Source organism: Athene noctua, chromosome 5 (assembly GCF_965140245.1).
Source record: "Athene noctua chromosome 5, bAthNoc1.hap1.1, whole genome shotgun sequence".
Lineage (NCBI taxonomy): Eukaryota > Metazoa > Chordata > Aves > Strigiformes > Strigidae > Athene > Athene noctua.
In genome coordinates, this window is record NC_134041.1 from 59,992,013 (window position 1) to 60,013,783 (window position 21,771).

The window sequence follows — 21,771 nt, forward strand, 5'->3', positions numbered from 1 at the left end:
AGTATGTGCTTAGCTGTGTGCTTTCGTTAGGCATGTGGCCATGACTTGTCATGATTTCACCTGTCACAGCTTTTTGAGCCATTACCTCATTATTTGCTTTTTTTTAAAGGCAACTAGTTCCTAACAAGATTGTAATACCAGGTTATAATAGGTCAACTGTTGTGAAACACTACTGATTTTCATACCAGATCATGATCCAGTCAATATGAAGGGTCCACTAAGCCTCAGAGAGACTTTGAAGCCCTGACCCACCTATGGAAATCCATAGAAATCTTTCTCTAATTTCATCGGGAGAGTGACCCACCGGTCTTTAACAGGTGAGAGTAAAGCAGGCTGATGGTCCCCAACCCTACAGAGACACTGTAGGAGATCAGATGCAAAGCATTACCAAGTTGGTCTACAGGTTTGCAGGCTGGTTGTCTGATGAGCACGGAGATCACCTCCAGCACAGGCAGGTTTCTCTGAACAGTGCACAGTTCCAGTAATGGAAGAGATTTTTTCCATCAATGCTGTCAACAATAAAAGACACTTTCACCAAATGGAGAGAACAAAGTAACTGTTCCCAACCCATATTCAGCCATACAATTACGACCAAAAGGGACCTCCAGAAATCTCCAGTATAAGCTCCAGTCTAAGCTCCTGCTCAAAGCAGGGTCAACACTGAGTTCAGACCAGGTTTCTTCATCTGAGTCTTGAGAACCTCCAAGGATGGTGATTTCAAAACCTTTCTGGGCCCTGCTCCACTGCCCAATTAGTCCAACACCTTTGTGCCATGGGTACCAGCTGCTCCTCTGAGAGCAGCAGGACAGATCCTGGCCCAGCTTTCAGGCAGTTTGGTCCCAGCTTTCAGCACCTGCTATTTTATAGCTGCCTGCTGTTACCATCTACTGCCCCAGCTTTTCCCCAAAACCCTGCTGCTGCTGCTGCTTACGTGTAGCTCCTAGCTCACCATCCAGAGCCCTGCAGAAGCCAAATAGTTCCCAAGTAGGAACTGCTGGCCCTTCTCTTCCCCACACCAGAGAGACCTTTCCTGGCGTACCGTCATACGGCTAACACATGCTGTGTCTACGCTGCCAGGAAGCTGTGATCCAGAGTGCTGCTCCCAGCTCGATCCCAGCGGTGGGGAAATGGCTGGAGTATGTCTTGAGTCCCCACAGTCCACCTGATGGGTTTTCTTCCCACCCACAGTGGCGTGGGAAGGGGCAGAAGTTGTAGGCTTATGTCTGGCCCTGGTGCAGAGCAGGGTGTGATCGAGGTCATCAGAATGAAGAGAAAAAAAAAAAAAAAAAAGTTAGATTTCACATTCTGCTGTGGCCTCCGTGCAGAAAAGCAAAAGCAGGAAAGGGCTGGCACCAGATTAGTCAGATAAAGAGGAGGGAGGCCTGGCAGAGATTAATGCTTGTGGCCTCCTCTCTTCTCACCATATCTCTTGTGCTGCTCCTTCTCTTAACCTAACGAGCTGAGACTCCAGGCAACAGTTTTGGACACTTTTCCATGAAACCATGTCTTTCTCAGCAGGATCTTTCCCCATCAGCCCACGCCCAGTTGTAAGCCAGGTACCCAGGACTGGGTGCACCATTGCTCAACTGGAACTTAACTCATGGTGGGAATCCAGGACTCACCAGCCTGGTTGAGCTCTCCAAGGGCTGTGTTCTGGCCCTCCCCATGGAGAAAGGGACTCCATGGTGGGTGCTCTTTCTCTGGACCTCCTTCTGCCAGGGAAGGGAAGGAAAATCTCTGTCCCAGGTTGCAGCAAAGTCTTGAAAAAGTCCTTTTCTCCTTCTCCTCTTCCCCTCTGAAGGAGGCAAGCAGGAGCCCACTGTGAGGAGTCACTGATAGCCTCTGTCAGGCTCATGGAGGCTCTGCCACAAAAGAAAACACCTTTTCTCTGCAAGGAGCAGGGAGCCAGGACACAGAAAGGCATGTTCCCAGCTGCTCGTCTGGAGAGACCACAGGGCTGTTAGGAGGAGGAGGAGGAGGGTGTGGGAGAGACGGAGGCTAGCCTGTGATCTGGGTGTGAAAGAATCCACAGTTGAGCAGGATCAATAAAACAGTGCCGAGGCTTGCGACGAAGGGAGCAGAGAATAGGATGGTGGAGAGTAAAAGGGAAGGAGCCCCCCTACAGCTCCTGAGAAGAGAGGGGTAGGTAAAAAGGGAGCTCCGATACCACAAGGCCCACAGGAGACTCAATGGGTTGTCTCATTATTATGGTGAACAGAGAGAGCTCATGAGCTGGGAAAGATAGGAAGCTTTTATTTATTTTTTCTTTTTAAAGAGCGCAGCCTCTAGGAGGGTTTTTGCAGCTCAAACGCTTTTATTTTGTGCCAATTACTTATACAGGGTCTGCGTTATTCCCGTAATCAGTCTAAATGAAAGTCAAACATGAAAGATTCCTAACAATGAGCTAATTGGAATGCCATTACCATTTAGATTTAATAAGGTATTTGTAATAATAAACTTGCCTCAGTCTATAGAGTTGTCTTATTCCTGCTCAGATCTTGCAAGAGTGTAAGAGTTGACATTTGTCATTCGTTCCGCAGGACATTGGATATAACCTTCAAAATGTTTTAGTCTTGCAGTGCTTAGTAAATGTCAGGAACGGAAACAAAATCTATAGCCTGCTATTGTTCTGGCTGTGTCGAGCTCAGAGTTAACAGGAATTGTGTTAAAACTCAACAGCAGATTATATCCCGCATATCTTTCTTTATTTGAAGTCCAAACATCTTGTGGTTTAGAATGAGTCACTCAATGTCCTCTTATGTAGCTGCATTCATTATTTGCATTGAGGTCTTGCTGAGGAACTTCAGTCTGGTTCCAGCACTGCCAGGTACTACACAAGCACAGAGGGTCTTTGCCTTGCATACCTTAGGATCTAAGCAATTAAGCCAACGCAAGCTCTATCTTGAAGCCAAGATGTCCCATCTACAGAGATAAAAGCCAATTAGAGCTCCATGTATACTTACTTTCGAGAACAGTTCACCAAAAAAAAAAAAAAAAAGTATTGCTTTACCTTTATGGGCAAGCTGTTTTCACATAAAGCATACATGGGCTCAGAGACCTGGTCTCACTGTGCAGCCGTGAAGTTTTATTCAACTGTAGTTCATGCCACAAAAACGAGGCATAATCTCAGTGGGTATTTCTTCTATTATGAAGGAAAACAGCTTGGTATGAGCACTTTGTGCGGTCTGAGGGATTCCCTTAGGAATAGACTAAACAGGCAGAGGTCGAGCGGGTGTGTGTGTACATGTAGGAAGCAGAAAGAGAAAGCTAAATCAGCCAAAAAGCCAACAAAGACTCACGGTAGCACGGGCAATACAGAAAACAGGGTGCTGGGGCATTCTTTAGAATCAATATGCTGCTTCTCCCTTCCCCTTCACAACCCAGGAAGATGCTGCAGAAATTTCTCCTCCTAAAGAGATCCAATGAACAACCAAAGGGGCCACAGAATGCTTATTTCCTGTTTCAGCAGAAAAAAAAACCCAAAAAACCAAAAAACCCCCACCAAATTTCCCAGTGGCATATCTCGGCATGAAGAAGCATTACCTATCCGATAAACTGTGCTGCCATTAGCCACAAATGAATTATGTTCTGCTGACACTCTGTGGTCCCAGCAGCTAGTCCTGAATGATCTGACTCAACAGAAAACTTTGCACAATAGCTCAAATAAACGTCAAATCATTGGAAACTGGCAAAGATCATGGAAATTTGGAATGTTCCTTTTTGAGGACAGTCTTTTAATGCAATCTGACACTGGGGATTCAGCTGAACATTCATAACGTCCAGGAAATTCTAGGCACGGTTGGTAAAATGACCAATGCTCTTATAAACCTACTTTTTTGCTCAAAACTGTATGTACTTCATGCCAAAAGGTTTTTCAGAAACACAGGCCAACAATCAATGGCCTTAAATTAACCATATGCCTGAGCACTGTGCTGGATTGCTGGAGAAGGGCAAGGAAGCATGAAAATCAATAGCTTCCCTGGATGTTTTCATAGAAGACAGTTTGTCTTAGAGTTAAAATGTGAACCTAAAATTCAGACATTCTTGTTCTTGATGGTCTGGTTAAATTATCTGGTCTTTTTCCGATTCACTTCACACATTAGAAAGAAACGACGCTTGTTACTTAGATCACAGCAATCTTGTGAAGCTTAATTTTTTGAGAGGTGTTTTGGGATCCTTGTATGAAAAGTGCTATAAATATATACATTCTTAGTAGTATTTAATTTACTTCCTTTACAATTCCTTTGAGCCAACACATGTTGCAAAAAATGCAATATTCTCTAAGATGTCTTTTATTCTTATATCTGTCTGGAGTCCAGGACATATCCCAGCCTTATAAAGCATCCGATATTGATGTATCCGCATGCAGTGTATATATATAGCTAATACGATCAGACGCTTTTTTTTTTTCCCCCCGCAGGAACCCAGACTTGCTCAATGTACAAGATGGACGTGCTTAGCAAATGAGGCAGCTGTTCAATTTTTATTTTTATGCTCATTGTTTGCTGTGAGGCCACATGTCTCATAGAGTGCATACCATCCAACCTTTGTAGTGAATCAGACAAGGCTCCACCATAACTCACTCACTTGGAGCATCCAGCTCCGCCTCTCTCCCTGTTAAACATACATATGTGATCACGTAATCAGGGACTGGATCATAAGAAAGCTTTAACTTTGTCATTTCCAAACTTCACTTTCCAGCTTCGGATTTTCTTTCCATGGAAGTTTTAGTTGAGAATACCTAGGGATGTAAAACTTTCTAATAACAAAATAATCCCCTGAAGAATCGCATCGCACTGGGCAATGAAACAGCATCACTGTTCCACAGAAACAAGGACATCTGTACCTGAGCGCCAGCCAGTCCCTTTTCTTGCGTTACTGAAAGAACCAACACCCCTCCAGGGCTGCTCCTGTTTTTCTCTTTTGCATTGTGTCATCGAGCACATGCCAAATGTACTTTCATTAATTCTCCTAATGACGTTTGCAGAAGATCTGCCTGTGCAATAGGACACTGGCTTTTCAATGTTTGATAATAACAAAGTAAGCCTATTATCATTTGTGCTTCCCCCTGTCTGGGGGAGCTGGGGGGAGATGTATAAAGCATCATCATCTTTTTATCCCCCGGTTTTTGAAGCAATGGATTTTCACCCACTTTACAAAAGGACTTTGTTCTTTGTTTCTGTCACTTGAGCTAGTATAGACACTTTTAAAGTTCATTAAGTTAGACTGGCTCACAACACATTAGTTGAATCTGTCCTGTAGTCTCTAAATAAAATAATCCCAATAGCTTTTCCTGACTAACCAAGCACCCTGGGACTACACTAGAAGAACTGAGAAATTTCAGTTTAAGAGCAGACTGGAGAAGAACAGAGAAACTGCAGCACTAGATGCAGAGATCCCTACCTTTGGCATCTTCAAAGCCAAACACGTACAAGGAAGTTGCAAGAAAGCAGCAATTTACATTTAGGCAGAACAAAAGGCCAAGGGCTTAATCTTGCAAAGGCTTACACACACTTATCTTTACCCTTATGATTAGGCCCAGTGATTTTGGTAGTACCTGGGCTTCAGAAGGCTTCTGAGCATGCAATATTAGACTACTGCATTAGCATGCACTGTGTTAAACTGCTACAGAGAGCAAACTCCAGGAGTGAACAAAGTGTGCTGCGCAAGGTCACAGGCTCAGCAATTACTGCAGACAGTGCCTAGGCATACAAGACAAACTGTTTTTCCCTTGTTTGGCAGAAGTTGTGGTATAATGTGATGTAATAAACATTTACACAAGCATGGGTGGTATTGTTACATCTCAAAGTCCCAAGTTTAAATCATGTGGATGATGGGGAGGCAGTGGTGGGGAAGAGGGGGGAGAAGGGAGTAAGTCCCTCACAAGTCAAGACAGGAACACCTAGAGAAGTACATCTGCATGAGCTGACTAGGCAAAAATAGCCTGATGAGTTGGAAACCACTGAAGTTAGGCAGTGCTAGTCACAGTACCCCATCTCACCCAAGCACAAGGTAATCACAAAGTGGAGGGCCAGGAGATGCAGAGGAGCAGACTATTTTTGCCAACACTGCAGCCACAGGTCCCTTCTCTAAGCTGCAACGGTTGCTTTGTGTTTCCCCGGTCACTGTCTGGTTGCCATTCCCTGGAGTATCATCTGCCTTTTGACACCCCACTCCTGAGAACGCTGCACATCCCCATTCACACCCACATGGTGCCCTACCACAGTGTGCCTATTGTGTGAAGCAAACACAGTGCTCGGATCCGAAGGAGCTGGGTCCTTGACCACAGTCCCCACGTTATTAGGGTGCCCCTAATCATCTGCCCTTACCATATGAAGCACAATGAGGCCCACTATTCTGACTGGGGCCTCTAGGATCTCTTCTAATGGAAATCGTAATGACTATAATTATTAATCATTACTGTGATTATATGATTATAATTAATAATCATAATAATGAATCATTATAATTACTATAGTAAATGACAAGCCCTGCTTCCTCCAGCGAGCTTCGGAAGCACAAAGAATGAGCTGTTGTGTATATTTAGTGAATCTCAAACACTTCTGTACTTAAAAGTCCAAGTGTCTCTGTTTGTTTTAAGGACTTCCACATTGTATTTCATTTAGAAAACTGCAGCTGCCTTGAATTGTGACCAGTGGAGTGCTGCTACCATATGCAAGGTCCTTTGCTTAAAATCTAGCAGAATCATGAGCAAACAGAGATTGGCAAGGGGAAGGAATGTGCATATGGATATTACTTGAGGGATGGTGAGCCAGATACGCCTAATATTGCATTTTTCCATCTTAGATTTACAACTGAAAGTAATTCAATTCATTGAAGATCATTTTCAGAAAATCCAAATAAAACAGCAAATGTAGAGGCTGCAGACACTTGGAAGTGAGGTGGTTCATCATGCCCCTTCAGTTGACCCTCGGAGTCATTGGACATGACTGCTTTGGTGCTGTTACCTCAGAACAAGGGAGAGGAGTGTTTAAAAGAACATTAGTTTTTAAATTGCACTTAAGGTACAGGAATTTTCTCCCTCGATGATGTGCATGCCCCAAGCCCAGGTGACTAAAACATGCTAACTGTGAGTCTCAGTATTTTATATGAAATATCTGAAATCTGGTCAGCAGCACATGGCTGCTTTGTGACTCGTGGCAGAGGGTGTGGAACAAGTGCCCTTGGGGAACCTGATGGTGTCACTGTATATACTGCATAGTTACCTCTGGTTACTGGGATGGTGTGAGTCACCAAACTCCTTCTCAGGCGTAAAGAAACTGATCTTGCAGAATGTAAAATCCACCCAGGAGATGTCATTGTTTAGGATTAACGTTTCATTCTGTCATGCTCAGAAGGGGGACTGCACAGACATAATGACGAAGTAGAGGAACCCTGTCAGGTTTTTAAGACAAAATGTTTGCTAAGAGTTAGTTGGTATGATTAGATTCAGTAGTGGTGTCTTTAAAATCTTATTATCTGTTGTTATAGCCAGGCGTGTGTATTTGAGATGCTATATTTCTGAGTTATTGTAGCAATTACTGTAATAAGAAGGGTGCAGCTAGCAAAAAACCTGCTGTTACCATTTCCACATTACTAAGTACAATGATAGTACAGGAAAACTTTTGCACTGCCTTCTAAGTTCTTGACCTCTTCATATTTTTGATATTTTTAGAAAGAAAGGAGTAGGAAAAAGACCTATCTCTGTTTCTGTATCAGGAATGAGCCTGCATACATCTGTCCAAATTTATTCCACTAACAGAAAGTGAGAACATCCATGTGTCATCTTACAGTAAAGAAAGAAAATTAAGCTGATATAGTTAAGGACATTGAAGAGTGATCATCTGGGCCACTCATAATCGATGAAGTCTACTTTAGGTGTGTACTGTTTTGAACTCAATATCCTGGTCTAGAATGAGGTAAGCGAAAAGATAAAGGAGTGATTTTATTTATTATATCATTGCTATGTAAATATTGGCAACTTAGACTTTCCAGAAAGTGTATGTGCAGGATGTCACCATGCTGCTGAGCAGTCTGATGCTTGCTGTAATGTCCTTCCAGTGATAACCTGTCCAGCGGAGGGGGGACACTTGAGGGGCAGAGTGCAAGTGCATCCTCAGCCACTTTGTGCAGTGGCACCAGCCATTGCCCCTTGTGAGGCAGGGCCATTCCTCCTGGTTTTCATGCCTCTTTTAAGAGAAGATAAAAACTTGTGAGCTTAGAAAAAGAAAATAAAAGGTAAGTAACTAATATGGCTTAATTATAATGACAGCTTTCAGGTCTGAACTTAGAGCAGAATTTAGCCATTAGGTACCATGTTCCTATTTGCAATGGATGATAGGCACTAGATACTGTATGTGAGGAATAAAAAGATGAAGGCATAAATTCTGAAGGTTTTTTAGTGTCTAATTCCATCAACTACTGGCTAGAGTTGGGCACCGAAATAACTGCCTGGGTCTGGGCTCAGGGGTCTCCACTGAGAAAACAGTATTCCTTCAGGGAGAGGTCCTGAGAAATCCCAAACGAACAGCTGATAGTAGGACTGACACCCAGTGTCTTCAGGCAGGACTGTTTTTTAATATCACATACTCTGAGGTGGTGGGAGCACAGAGGAGATGGGGCCTAGGGCAGTCAGAGCTTCTTCAACCAAATATGTGGATGGGTAGATGATTTAATTACCAGACTGTTTAGGAGAATTTCTAATCTCTCTTCAACCACTCATACTGACATCTCTGATGTGTGATACTATTTAGATTGAAAAGAGAATCCATTTAAGGCCTAAATACTCCAATTACTTTTTTAGATGCCTGGGAGCAGCTCAGAGTTCAAGCACATGATGCTCTTAAAACCCTACTAAATTAGAGGCCATGGGGCGGAGGGGAGCGAAAGAATGTTAAAGTACATTATGTTTTGAAGGATGTGGTTTTCAAACTGACATGAACGATTTTTTAACTAGAAGTGTAACCTAATATGGGTCAAGGTTTCCAAACTGAGGTGCGCATTGTGCCAGATACAAGTAAGCAAAAAAAAAAAAAAAAAAAAAAAAGGGGCAGTTCAGCTCCTACCCCGGACCGTGTGACAACCTCTTGTGAACATCTGGCAGTTCCTTGCAGGAACCAGGAGCTCCCAAATGCTGCTCCCAGCTTCAAAAATCAGGCTTGCAGAGCTCTGTGTGGGCTGCTAATCAACGCAGAGTGACTTAGCCTGCAATTGCAGCTTGAATAGATTGGGGAGGAGGGGAAAGACTTTCAGACTGATTCTTCCAAATCACTTGAGGCTGCCAGTTAGGTTCTGTGATTCACAAATTTGCTCTCTTGTTATAAATAAACATTTCTTTTCATGATAGTGTCACAGGGACTGGGCTTGAGAGCCTTGCTAATTTTTTTTCTTTATTCTTGGCATATCAGTACACTTGAAAGACACACACTCTTGCCTCCTTATACTTTTTGCCAAGCCACAACCACAAACCATCCTTACAACCCCAAAGCGCTTTTGGCAGTTGTGACACAGAACGTATGGCTCATGTGGTAAAATGTGCTGGCAAGTTCCCTATAGGCCCCATCCAGCCATCACTTATGTGAAGAATTTGATGCCAGATAACAGCTGTTGTGTTGAGGCCGCTCAGTATCACACTAATCAGTCCTGTCTCATCCTTTCTTTTCCCTTCCCTGTCTCCACCTGCTGTTTTCTTTTCCCCCCCTTTTTTTTTTTTTTTTTTTTTTTGCGTCTCTTAGATTAAGACTGGAAGTGCTCTGGGGCAGGGACCATCCTTTTGTTTTGTGTTTCTGTCTCCTGCTGCAGAGTCTGCTTGCCTGGCACAACAGTAATGCAAACAGTAATGCCAAGTAATACAGCTGGCGCCCAACAATCTCTGGCAGGTTGCATGGTGAGTGACCTGAAAACTGACTGCTGTGGGTAAAAAACACAGCTCCGGGGGACCTTTTAATGAACTTTTTGAAGGTAATGTAGCACTGCTTTACCTAACTGAAAGTATTTGCATAGCAGAGGCCCAACCGGTTATTTATTCTATTTTGGCTGCCCTGCGTGTGTTTTATGTTTTTGTTTGGTAGTTGCTAATGTTTCTGATCTAAATTGCAGAACATGTTTATAGCTCAGGAAAGTTGCTCGACAGACAGCCTTAAGGGAATAGTTTGCTCAGAAACAATGACAGTCTGCATCTTCTCTAGAACATGTCTGACAGCAAGAAACGTGCTTGAAGCTGAAGGTGGAGTTCATCGTTGGTTAAGGTGCAGTCTCCAGTCTGATGCAGCTGAAGAGGAAGGCTAGGTCTGAGTGGATATGTACCTGCAAGCATTTTACCTTTCCCATTCATTTCAGTGAGCTTCCCTGGCTACTGGCAAGTTTTGATTAAGGTGAAGTAGGAGGCTGTGGCTGGAGCTATAGTTCCTTCTTGTCTGAGACTCTTCAGTTTTAAGGATAACAGGTGAGGATTCAGGGTCTATTGAAAAAGTTGGGAAAATTAGGAAAAATACAAAACTAAATAAATCTGATGTGATCGATTCCTTCTGAGGCCTCAGTTTTCTTCCTTCATTTTGACTACAAGTATGGGTTATACAGCATCATTTTCAGAAAGGGAATTTGGTAGTAAGCTCCCTCCTCTGAGCTCACATGGCCATTTTTTGATGACTTGATAACTATTTAATTGTTCTAAGTATGAAGGGAGATTTTCTATTAACGAAGCATTGTTCATAGTGATGCAGTAGCTCAGAGAGTAAGTGTTGCAACATAAGTCTTAAATTGTGTACGCAAGACACCTTCCCATGGCTGCACGTCCTGTTTCTACAGCTTGTCCTGTGATTTGCTTTTTGGCATCCCTGATGGTTCTGTCTCTGTACCAAATAACGTATCAGACTGTAGAGAAAATCAGGATGAGAAACACTGTTTGAGAGCTAAATGTGAACCTTAAATCATCATGCAATAAGGTTTCATCTTGTGCTCTGAGAATCAAGAGACATTTTAACCACTGACTTTAGCCAGAGCAGAAAACAGTTCATAATCAGTACGGTGGAGTGAGGAGTGTGCTTTTGTCCTCAGCTTCACCGTTTCTCACCTGTTGCTTACTGTACTTTTGTCACGTTCCCTTCTTGCTTTGTTCAAGACACAGACACTTACTTTGCCCTCTTAGACCCCCGTGCCAGGGACTGTCATCTGTGCACTTAAGAGGAGCCTGTCATAATGGAGTCCTAATCCTTGACAAGATCTGCTAAATGTTATTGCAAGGCAAACGAATAATCTATAACCAACCGCTGCTCCAGGAAGGCTTTTAGATGCCAGAGTATCAAAGTGCTATTGAGCTGTACATGACTCCAGTGAACAGTACGGCGATGGGATTCATGAGCACTGGGGCTCCTGCGGGATCCTTCACATGCAGATCTAATGCAGAGTGGATACGCAGATGCCTGTAATTCCCTTCTTCCTCCCTCGCTCTCCATTTTGGGGTGTCCAAAGCAAGTAAGAATCAGCTTTGGACAAGCCAAGCACTGCATTTTCCAAGAGCCTTCTGGCTGACCTCTCCCTGCAGGGCCTTTTTGCATCTTCTGCTTCAAACAAGGTCAGCCACAAGTGGGCACTGTCCAACTGCGGCATCCCAGGGCGAGCACAGCCAGGAGCAGGCCAGGGAACTCGGGCCTAAGGGATTTGCTCCCAGCCTCAGGAGCAGAGCTCTCCACAAAAACTAAACCAAGGCTCTGGGGACCAGTCGAGGGTGGTCAGCTCCGCTCATGCTTGACGAAGCATATTTTTATATGAAATGTTCTGCCCACTGTGGCGGCGACAACGAAAAGGTATTTAAACATAAATGATGCTCATTTCTTTGTCAGCGTCAATTTGAAAAGCAGCTGTTTGTGGATGTGCTTCTCTCAAGCACACACCCTGCGTGCGGTGCTGGACGGCTCTGCTTTTATCCTGACTCCCTTCCAAGTGGTCATTCCTCTGCGCTTCCAAATGTGCCACTTGAAGCTAATGCTTCTCTTGGTTTCTGTCCGTATAGGCTATACCATTTACCATTCATGGGAAGTCCTTAATTTACCAAAACTCTAGTATTTTAGCCATTACTAACATTTCTAGCAATTAAAGCTGCCACATAGTTCAGTCAAAGACAGGATTGTGCTGTTTGCTGCTGTCTCCCATTAGGAATTTAGTTGCCTAAAACTTTCCGTGCTGTCCAGCAGAGCGGAATGGGCTGTTGACGGCTATGTGCTATTTTTTCAACTGTACTGGGATAGAAATGGGTTTGGTAGAATATTTTCACACTGAATTGCAAATGATCCCATGCAGCTATTCTTTTCTTCTCGGCAAATATTTTCCATCTCTGGTCTCCAAACAGTTAAATGAAAGACAGCCAGTAAAATGGAGATCTCTTTAATCCTGGGATAGGCAATTGCAAACAGAATAGAGGACACCAACCTCTTTTATTTCCCATTTAGGACCTGGAGGTGAAAAGCCAATATTTCTCTGTGAGATGCATCTAGTTAAACAGATGCTGAACCACATGTGTTCATTTTAGTCCACTCTGCCAGTTTATGGAGAGCAGAAATATTTACATGCCAAAATAAGTCTCTCGCCCCCTCCAAACCCACAAACTTGACTTCCAAACCAGACGACTCCAGTGTACAGTGTCTGTAGCACTGGTTTTAAAGCGGGTTTACCTGTCTTGCTGGAGGTCCCTGTGCCTCTCTGTAAAGCAGAGTGTGACCCGCTGCAAGGGACCCTGGCTCCCCCTCCGTGGCTCTGGGGGCTTCATGGGGGAGCAGTGGCCCAGTCCCAGGAGATGCTGAGGCCGGAGTGGGTACAAATCCCACTGCCAGAGGAAAAGGGTGGAAAGATGGTGGGGTGCGGAGAGGGGAGATGGGGAGGTTTGGGGGCGGCGGGCTGAGGGGAAGAAGGCTCCATTTTGCAGAATGGCCTCCTCAGACGGGGGAAGACTGCTGGGGGGGGGAGGAGGGGAGGAGGGGTGGCAAAGCCTCCGTTTGAAATTTTTGCAAACGGACTCGGCCGAAAAGAAAGCGGCAGTGGTGTTTCTATATAAGGAGCAGAGCTGAGGGTGCTGGGGGGGGGCGGATCAGCCCCTCGCACGGAGCACCTTCGGGGCCGAGCCGAGGGGGACACCCCCCCCTCCACATGTGCAGTAAATCACGGCTGGGACGCGCCCCCCCCACCCCCCCCAAGCTGAGCTCCGAGCCCGGCCGCCCACGAAGCCCCTCAAGGGCCGGAGGCGCCTGCAGCGACCCTGCCACCAGATCCCTGTGGCGGGGGGACGGGAGGTGCGGTTGGCCGCGGGGGCCTCGTGGGGCAGCTCGCCCATCCCCGTGGGGCTGGCGGCTACGTTTAGGACCGAAGGGTTTATTCACCATCACTAGTCCTCCTTCCCGAGTTCCTTCGCTCGGTGGCTTTGCCTCTCCTGCTCCCACGCGTGCTCCTCGGCTGAGTTTCGTGCCAGACGCCCCCCGCGCACACACACCCCGCGCAGCCCCACCGCGGAGCGGGGCGCGTTCAGAGCCGGGCTCACCGTGTGAAGCCCCGGGCCCGGCGGGGCCCGGTGGCCTCGGTGAGGGGCACGGAGGACAATGGTGAACACGTCAAGCGCCGTCTGCTAAAGAAGCACAGCCGGGCGCTTGTACAATGGGCTATTTTCCATCAGTCGTGTAAAGAACGGTTAGACGATGGCTGGAAAATTCAGTTGAGTACCTGCACGCACCGACGTATAAATATTATTTTTAAAAAGAACAATATGTAATTAAAAACTAATATTTAACAACTAAAACGCCTATCCGCTAGGAAATAACAGCCTTTCTTCGCAAAACCTCCGAGATTGACTTCGCTTCCTCCTGTAAAATGAGGCCAGATTTAATTCTCCAAAGATCAGTGAGATCAAGTATTTCAGCGCTCACTTTACAGCTCCGGGGTATGTGGGACCCTTTCCCAGCTATCTGGGTAGGCTAGGAAATAACTCCGGGAAGGAGGAGGGGGGAGAAGGAAGAAGAATTAATTCCCAAACACCGCAGTAACACCTGTAGTATTTCCTCAACTCAGCGTCACTGTGGCGGTCGCCGGGAGCGGAGTTCCCTGCAGCAGCGCGCAGTGAAAGCGCAAGCGGGCAAACGGCACAACACTTGCAAACAAACAAATAAACAAACAAATGAACACATCGAGTTTGCTCGTTTGTAAGGAACCGCCCAAAATCTGGAAGATCACTTCGTGGAGCAGTTCGGTCCCGTCGTGATACGAGCGGGGAACTAGGCGAGGTACCATCTGCCATCTCCGTAAAACATCCTCGCCTGTTGGTGCGTGGACTTGTTCGCTGGGCTGGAAAGAGCGAACTGCAAATAAATCTGTTAGTTTCACTGATACGTTAAGAAAAATAAAAAATAAAAATTTAAAAAAAAAAAATATATCGACTGCGGGGGTCCCCCCGGGGGGTCACGCCGCTTTGCTGCCCGCGCAGCGGCTCCGCTCCTCTCCGCCATGTCACACCGCGGCCCGGCTGTAGCCTTCCCCAAACCCTCCGCACGCTTCTCCTCTTCCTCCCCCATCTCTCTTCTCCAGAAATAACAGCAAAAGGGGAGACATGCCCTCCCGCGCTCACCTCCCGGGGAGGTGGGACGGGGAGACCGGGCGGCCCTTCTCCCTGTTGCCGGTCTCCCCCTCGGCGGCCCGAGGCGCGCTGCCTCCCTGCCGCCCTGCCTGCCTGCCTGCATCCCTGCCTGCTTCCCTGCCTGCCTCCCTGCCTCGCTGCCTGCCTCCCTGCCTGCCTGCATCCCTGCCTGCTTGCCTGCCTGCCTGCCTGCCTCCCTGCTTGCCTCCCTGCCTGCCTGCCTAGCTGCCACGGTGCCTCCTCTGCCCGTTTTTTGCTCTACCCATGTAGGGAGCTGCGGGCAGCGCTACCCGGGGCTTGGCTGCTCTGCGCAGGGGCGCGGAGAGGCTGCGGAGCAGATTTTCAGCAGCGAGGCTCCGCTGCGGCGCTGCGTGCGGAGCAGACTCCTCGCAGCCTCACGCAGTCCTTCTTACAAGGAGGTCCAGGCTCCTGCTCTGCCTTACCGAGCCCTTGACTTCGGCTGTGGGGAGCAGTCCCTCCCCGGGAGCCCCGCGGCCCCTGGCCGCAGCCCTCGTCGGGGCGCGGAGCGCGGTGCGGCTCATCCGCTCCGCCCGGAGTTCCGGCGCCCTTCCCCACCTGCGACTAAAAAAAAAAACCAAACCCAAACAAAACACCCCAAAAAACCAAACCACACTTTCTTTACCCTGTCATCTTTTAATTATTTTTTTTTTCTTCCCCCTGTAACTGTCTGTGGAAAGCGAAAAGCAACTGGAGGTGGGCGATTTCGGGAGAGAACCGCCGTGTGCGCGCTCGCTTGCCCCATATGGACGAAATTACCCCTCGAGTTCAGACTCTCGCTGGATCGCAGCACCAAACGGCCCGGCCCTGGCAGGAGAGGGGAGAGGGGGGGTCACTGTCCATTCCCGGCTGCTACTCCCCCGCCTGAACGGCCGCAGAGGGGAGCGAGCAGGACCCGCGGCAGCCCCCGAGGCGCCCTGCCCGCCGCCGGCAGCCCCGCACCGAGCCCGGCCGAGCGCACCGGCCACGGGGGCAAAGCCCGGCCCGGGCAGGCGCGGCCGGGGCCCGGGGCCGCCGTCCCGCTGGCTGCCCGCAGCCCTGCTCCCCGGCACCGGCTGCCGGGCCTCGGTGCTCCGGAGAGAGGGGCTGGCGGCTGCCAACGACTCCGCCGAGCACCGCGGTCCGTGTCCGCTCGCAGCCCGGTGCGCGCCCGCGGAGCAGGGTGCGCGGAGGCGGGCGCCGCACGTCTGCGGTGACTCCCTGCAGCGGCCTGACCTTCCGTGCTGTTCCCGCGGCGAAAAGAGCCGGACGAGGGGCGGGCGAGCTGCGGCCCCCCGAGAGGAACGGCCCCCGGAGTGAGCCGGGGAAAGGCCGGCACCCCTGCCCCAGGTATCCCCTCCTTTCCGCGCTGCACCCAGCTGAAGTTTTCTAAGACTCCGAAACGAGCTTTTCCTTTTTTTTTTTTTTTTTTTTTTTTTTTTTCCCCTTCCAGGAAAGAAAAAAAAATAATAATTAGCCTGTAAAAGCGCCTTCAGTTCGGAACTACTCTAAGGCTGAACGCAGTTGTTGGATGGGAGCATCCAACACAACGTAACGGAGCGATAGCCCGACGGAATCACATACACAGTTTAAGCAAAAGCCCCCACGTATCTGTTTGACACACATTAAGCGTGTAGAAAAAGCCACCTCGGGCCTCGGGGGCCTGAAACATCCACGGAAACCGCTGCTTTTGCTTTAGGAGCTCTGTTTTATTCCACTGTGTATGACTTCCACAGCGCGCACATCCCTGCGAGCTGGAATATTTGGGAACGCACATCAGCTAGGGAAGGCATTCCGCGGGGTTATGTGTGTCAGAGCGGGATACTAATGTTTCTATTCCAAGATGCCACTGCAAGCAATTATGTACTTCAAGTCCTAGAAAAAAAAATGCGTGATTTAAAATTAAATACTTATTAATTAGTATCCTAATTGTCACTTAATGTGATAATACTGAATCTCTATACTTTGGAAGCTTGGAGAATTATTTGAGAGTTGTTCCGTCTATTTCACTCTAAACTCCTTCTGCATTATCCGGAGATAGATGTCTGGGGTGGATGGAGGGGCTGGTGGGGAGTGCAGAGTAAATCCCCCCGAAAAAAATCTCTGCTCTTTGCAAGCTCGAATTTCCCCAAACGATGGGCGAGAGTGAACACAAAAAACCCCAACGATCCGACCGTTGAGCAGGAGGAGGAGAGGGACCTGACTCCCAGCAGAGCTAACTTTCCTGCAGACTGGACCCAAGCTGCCAGGTGAGGCGGCACCGGTCGCCCCGTGGCGTTTGCGGTTTCCCGGGGACTCCCCCCGGCAGGGCCAGGCAGGGGCGTCCCGCTGCGGGAGGCCAGCACGGGAATCCTGCACATGGCACCGCCGGTTGTGTTAAAAAGTCCTCGATCCGATAGAAAATAGCGGTGACCCTCCCTGTTGCCCAGAAAAACTCTTCGTGAAATGGAAAGCAAATGTGCGCCGGCGGGACCGCAGGATCGGGCCCTCTAGGAGCACGTTAAAAAGGAATAATTAACAAAATGTAATGTCTGAATGAGAAACTAAAAGTACTGCAGTAACGACAAAAAGTGCCAAACGGAACTAGGGCTAAATAATAGTGCGATTTTCTATTTTTCCTTAGAAATAAAGCTTTTGAAGAAATTTATTAGTTTGCTTTTTTTTTTTTTTTTTTTTTTTTTTTTACCCCCCTCCCTGTACCGACAGCTGTGCACTCAGTCCGGAGGAAAGTTTAGGAAAGTTTGTAACTACAGCCCCCTTCTCGGGCTTGAACCTCCCCTCCCGGGAGTCCCTCCGCCACCTCGGGCCGCTCCGGCCCCGGCCGCTGCCGGGGGCTCCGGTGTGGGACCTGCGGGGACAACCGGACAGGGCGGCAGCTCCGCGCCGTCTTGCCGGCTGCAGAAGAAAAGCCCGGCTGTGCTGCTCAGGAGCGGCACTGATGGGGAACACTAATTGGGGGGGGTCGAGAAGACGGGGGAAAGAGCGAGGAGACCAGAGCCGGTGAGATCAGGCAGCTCCGCACCGCGCAGGGCAGCGGATGCTGCGCACCCCCGGGGTTCACCCGTGTCCCCCCTCCGCCCCGATCGGGACAATTAACGTCCCTCCCAGGTGGAGAGAGAGGGGGTTTATGTGGCGGACGGTGAGTTTCGGGTTTGGGATGCATCGTCTTCCACCAAGAAAAATAAACACCAGGTGCAAGAGCTTCCCTCCCGCGCTCTTCCCACGCAAACACAACCTCGGCCCCGTCGGTGGAGGCTCGGGCACCTTTTCGCTCCCATACGAGACGACCAGCGCTTTCCCGTGGGATGTCCGGAGCCCGGACACCTGCAGCCTCTGCCTGGCCTGCAGCTCTGCCTCTGGTTTAGTTTATTTTTTTGAGTCTGGCGAGTTTTCATCCAGGGAGAGCCCTCGTGGCAGACGCAGGTTTTTACAGAGGAGGAATGGTCAGAACCCCGCAGTTTCAGGGGCTCCCCGGGTAGCCGGTACCGGGCAAAGCCTGTTTTATCTGCGAGTTCAGCACTCGGCTGATGGAAACGGGCTGTAACGCCCCGGTGTGCGGTACCGGTGACACCCCGAGCTTTTCCCAGGCCAGAGGAGCCCCCACAGGACGGTCCCTTTGGGGATGGAGCCGGCAGGTGAACCCGCCAGCAGGGCAGGGAAGGCAGGCGCGGTTAAAAACCGCCTCTCGCCTATAGCGCACCACGCACGATGGCGAGAAGTTGCCACACGTGGCGTGGAGCAAGCCAGAGTTTTGAACGAGGTGTGAAAATAAACGGCAGGGGCTGGAGCCATCGTTTGGAAGCCGTCGCGGCGGTTTCCAGGCAGCTGCAATTTTTAGAGGTGAAACTGGTCTGTTTGGGGGGTATTTAAACCCCGGGGCTTAGAATGAGCGCTGTGCCAACGGGTATCGCACCGGGGAGGATTTAAAGTGCGTGGACGCGTGTGCATACACACGTGGGGTGCGTGTAGTTGTGTGCGTGCACACTCTGCGCCCTTCCAGAAAAAACAACAACAACAAAAAAAAACCCAACAACCAAACAACAAAAAAAGAAAACACAAACCCGAAAACCCTTATACGCTTAATAAATATATTTCTATGAAGCGTCCCAAAGACTCCCCGTGGCTTTTTTTCCCCGCGATGGGCCAGCGCAGGCCTCCCACGGGCCGCTGGCCCGCACCCCGGGGCCACCGCCGGGCCCTGCCCGACCCAGCTGCCTGGGGGTGGGGAGGGGGGGGCGGGGGCTGCCCGACGGCCGGCAGGGGGCGCTGCCGCCCCGCGGATGCGCAGCGGGACCCGCGCCCGCGGCTGCCGCCACCGCGCCCCGCGCAGCGGGCGGGGACCGGGCAGGGAGAGGTGAGTGCGGGGACGAGCGTCGGGGCCGATCGGTCCGTCCCGGCGGGACGCGCTGCCGTTCCCGCGGTGCTCACCGCGCCCGCACGCAGCTCCGGTGTTTTCTCCCGCTCCCTCCGCACATGTTGACGTTTCAGATGAGCCGGAGTCTGGCACGGATGGGTGCAGATTACGGCGTCGTGTGTAAACCCGGGGATTCGCTCTTTTTCTTGGTGTCCCGCGTTACTAACGTCATTAGGGAACGGCAAATCCGACCTCCCCGAGACGAAAACAGACGTGCGAAACAAAGCCGGGGCTGCCCGCGGCTGGCGAGGGCCGCGCCGGGCTTGTGCAGCGCCGAGCGCAGGCAGGCAGCGCCCCGCCGGCGGCTGGGGGTGCGCGGCCAGGTGGGGTGGAACGGGGGGGCCTCGGGAGCGAGAGGAGAGGATGCTCGGAATTAGAGTCGAAAAGAAAAAACTAAAGCGACGGTTCCGGATTGCCGTTCTCCGGGGCCGGCGGGAGGGAACCCGGGCAGCGAGGCCGTTTCCCGGTTCCCCGCAGCCCCCGCTCGCCGGAGAAACGCTCCCCCCCCACACCCCCCCCGGTGGCACCAGCGCTGGCCCGTCTTTGCAGGGCCGAAATAAGGGCTTGAGGATTTCAGGACTGGTCTCCTCCGTGGTGAGGCCCGTGGAAATCACCCCGTGTGCGCACCCCACTCGGGGAGCCTTGGCTGCGTGGAGAGCCAGGCCCTGCTCACGAGGGGCTCTGGGGGCTCGGGGGGAGCCGGGCCGGGCAGCGACACCCCCTCCGACGAAATCCACCTGCTCGGCGGAGGCCCCGGGGGTGCCCCAGCGGGGCAGGAGCCGGGGGTCTCCCGGAGCCCCCGGCCCGGCTCGGCTCCGGGCTTGCGCTTGGTGGCCCGGGCTCCCGGCTCTCCCGCCACGTATTGCGCTTTTGTGGAGGGCTCGCAGCACGCTTAGACATACTGACTGGGATTTAGGAAGTCCAGAAAGGGATTAAATTAGGCATTTCACCCGCTCCTTTAACTCACACAGCCCCCCCCTCCGGACACAACCTGCCTGGGCCACCTCTCCTCCCCGCTGTGGGCGCGGGTCCCTGGCACCGGCGAGAGAAGGGGGAGACGGGTACCCCCTGGAAAAAAGAAAGTTAAGGGGAGGCTGAAACTTCCCTCACCGCCAACCCCCCCCCACACCCCCACGGAAGTTCATCTTGGATTAGCCCGTAAACAACCGTCTTACCCCGAGGTCTCCCGCATCTGAGGCCTTCCTCGCATTTTCTTCTTGGCTCGGCTTTTAAAAGATGAGTATTAGTTTGGAAATCCGAGGCTAGTGCCTTTGAGGCCAGCCATGTAATTTGACTGCGAATGTAGCGCACCCCTCCCTCCGAGAGAGGCTGCCGCTAAGTGCGCTTGGAGCAGATCGGGGATTGCTGGGAAGGGAGCCCCTGCCAGATTTTCTCCTTGTAGACGCCAAGAGGACAGCGAGAGCAGCCTGTCAAGACGCTGGGTAGGAAAAGTTCAGGAGAGGAGCTTCGGGAGATGCTCCCGGGACAGCCCCGGCAGGAACGCAGCGGCCCCTGCCACCGGCTCCGCACGGGCCGTGGGCTGCGCGGGAGGCGCCCACCAGAAACGGCCGCGGCGAGGAGTGGGAGAGTGATACAGAAATTTAGGGGCAAGAGGAAAATCCTGGGAAATCTCATCCCGAGTCCCCTATGGTTTTTGTTCTGACTGTCCCCGGCCTGTTTTCTCTCTGACAAAACCCAGAGCGAGCTGGTGCTCCCCAGGCTCTACTTGCGGTTTCTCTGCCTGTATGTATCCAGACACACACACACACACACACACATATATGTATATACACAGAGATATGTACATGTATGCATGGAGGCACGGAGAGCAGCAGGGCTCGGAGCGGCGCGGGGACCTCCAGGTTGCTGCGGCCGGGATCATCCGGGCGAAATCGGACTTGGCCGGGGAGAGCTCCGGCTGCAGCTGCAGCCTCCTCCGCCGGGCTCCAGAGCGACGGGACCCCCCCTTCGGGAAGGGGCTTTAGGCTAAAGGATATTTCCCCGACTGTAAAGAGGATCGAGGGAAATCTATGGAGCGTTTTGGAAGGTTATCCTCGTTCTGCGCGTGTGAGGGTTGGTTGTTGGTTTTTTTTGTTTGGGTATTTTTTTTTTTTTTTTTCACACGGTTATAATTCCACCCTCTCCAACTGCTAAATTACTTGACGCAGTTTTCAAAGGAGCCCTGTGATTATGTCAGGATGCCTGGAAACAAAAAAAAAAAAAAAAAAAAAAAAAAAAAAGAGTTGAAGTTTTTCCAATTCAGATTCATTCTGCAGTCCCGGAGAAGTGTAAATACGCAGATGCAGAACACGGCTCTTCCTAGGAGAAGTTTCTCTTTTTTTCCTCTTCAGTGCTCAGGAATCAAGACCCCAGTGGAAAGCAGCACATCGAACACCCGTCGTATTTAGGGCACTTTCCCAGCCTCGCTCATGTCAGTAACCCCAGATCTCTATGAGAAAAGCGTTACCGTCGGTTGAGGGGGGAAAAAGTTACACGGAAAAGGGGAGAGGGGACTTCAAAAGTGGAAATACTAGCGATTCACCAGGGGCACGAGTGGGGCTGGAGGCGAATCCCTCTCTCCCCTCCACAGTAAGCTCAGCCCAGCGGGGCCGCAGCCCTGCGCCCGTGTCTGCCCGGGTGTCTGCGGGCGGGAAAGATTTTCCCAAACGTGTGAGACCTGGGAGAACGGCACCTCGCTGCAAAATCTGTCAGAGGACTTGAGTTACGCCGTACAAACATCTCTCTC

The 21,771-nt window shown here is 50.3% G+C and overlaps 1 long non-coding RNA gene across 1 annotated transcript; it reads right to left on the reverse strand.

Moving 5' to 3' along the window:
• Positions 1-398: 398 nt before the first annotated feature.
• On the reverse strand, positions 399-20,310 carry LOC141961518 (uncharacterized). Its single transcript, XR_012633770.1, has 3 exons — positions 20,201-20,310; positions 1,040-1,229; positions 399-509 (listed from the first exon to the last, which is right to left on the reverse strand). It is a non-coding gene; the product is annotated as an uncharacterized LOC141961518 (long non-coding RNA).
• Between the last annotated feature and the right edge of the window lie 1,461 nt (positions 20,311-21,771).